This window comes from Gasterosteus aculeatus, chromosome 9 (assembly GCF_964276395.1).
Source record: "Gasterosteus aculeatus chromosome 9, fGasAcu3.hap1.1, whole genome shotgun sequence".
Lineage (NCBI taxonomy): Eukaryota > Metazoa > Chordata > Actinopteri > Perciformes > Gasterosteidae > Gasterosteus > Gasterosteus aculeatus.
This window is the reverse complement of record NC_135696.1, coordinates 11,897,060-11,898,848: the sequence shown is the minus strand read 5'-3', so window position 1 is coordinate 11,898,848 and position 1,789 is coordinate 11,897,060. Positions and strand designations below refer to the sequence as shown.

Here is a 1,789-nt window from a genome sequence, read left to right as displayed (position 1 = left end):
CTCCTATTTATCAACCAGGACAGAAGGTTTGGCTCTCTTCTAGAGATATTCGACTCAGACTGCCCTGTCGTAAACTGAATCCTCGGTTCATTGGACCATTCCCCATCGAGAGACAGTTGAACGAAGTCACCTACAGACTCAAGCTACCCCGACAGTATCGTATATCTCCCTCGTTTCATGTTTCGCTGTTAAAACCCTTCATTGAACCGGTCTCCCCTTGTCCCTCAGATGACCCCTCGGTGGATGTACCTCCTCCTCCGGTGCCTGTGGAGGATGAACCCATCTATGGGATCCGGACCATCTTGGACTCTCGGCGGCGAGGTCCCCGACTGGAGTACCTCATCGACTGGGAGGATTACGGACCTGAGGAACGATGCTGGGTACTTCGTGATGACGTCCTAGATCCGACGCTCCTCTCTCAGTTTCACGAGGAACATCCGGATCGTCCTGCACCCAGAGGTCGGGGTAGACCTCGTCGCCGACAACATCCTTCGCAGGCGTCAAGAGCCGCCTCGGGAGGAGGGGGTACTGTCAGGATTCCACCCTCATCCCGTCCAACGTCGCCTCCCACTCAATTCCATTCTCCTCCCTCTCATTCAATCACCCGGTCTCCTGAATACTAATCACCTTCACCTGAGCCTAATCACCAGCACTCCTTTATAACCCAACATGCATCACTCACCCGTTGTCTGATCTCGTCATTCCATGACTACAGACTCTTCGAGCTCACTTCCGTGTCTTCCCAGATACCCTCCTGAGCTTCCTGAAACTCCACGCGTCATCACCAGCTGTTCACCATCTCCATCGGCGTCTTCATCCAGAGCAAGCCGGACTCCTCGCCTTTCAGCTAAGACTCTCCATTCCCCCGTGTCTTACAACCTACTTTCCTCTCGACGTCTGTAACAATAAAGCTGCATTGGAAACTCACCCCTCTGTTCCGTGTTTCAATACCTGACACTTGGAGGCAGAATGTAACTGAATGCAGCTAGCGGTATTTTCGTTTACGCAGTCAACTTATGGTTTACCTCCGGGACTGGAAGTAAACCGAAAGTAAACTAACAAACGTTAACTACGTAAAAAAAAATTGTCACATTAATCTAGTCCACATTAATTGCATAGATTTATGCATTAATGTTGACAGCCCTAATAATAATAATACATGCCAAGTTGAACAATAAATAACTGACTACCAGATATTTTATTAAAAGTTAGTCCATTTAGTAATGCAACAATAAGTACAATGCAGAACTATTTTTATAGTGCAAGAATCCATCTGAGGAATCCTTCCAGTGGTATGTGCTTTGCTGTGGAAGATATGTGACTATCAGGATTACACAGCGTCAGCCCTCTGGCCTATGACACACATAACACTAAACGCAACATAAAATCCAGACAGGGTTAACCCCACACACACGCATATCAATCTGTATCTTCCCATCCATCTTACTACAGTGTAATCGGCCTTATTTGACCTGAGCTGAGGGGGGTGAACAGGGTGGACAGATGTTTCATGATAATGGTTTGTGTGTGTGTGTGTGTGTGTGTGTGTGTGTGTGTGTGTGTCAGGGGATAATGCTAGCAGGCTGCTTTTAGACCCACTCCCACTCATTTTTTTTCTCTCATTTCACATCTTGCTTTAGGTCACATTAGTTGCAAATAATCCATCTTTCCTCATCTATGATCCACTGATCTGACATTAAGGACAAGGCATTATCTTACAGTATTTGTGTGCAAACGCAAGACAGTACCTGACATTGATCTCAAACCCGGGAAGCAGGAGGTTTTTTGA

General features: G+C 47.0%; 1 long non-coding RNA gene across 1 annotated transcript; it reads left to right on the top strand.

Annotated features, from left to right (window-relative positions):
• The first annotated feature begins 414 nt into the window (after window positions 1-414).
• On the top strand, window positions 415-927 carry LOC144411586 (uncharacterized). Its single transcript, XR_013468771.1, has 2 exons — window positions 415-525; window positions 747-927. It is a non-coding gene; the product is annotated as an uncharacterized LOC144411586 (long non-coding RNA).
• Window positions 928-1,789: the final 862 nt, after the last annotated feature.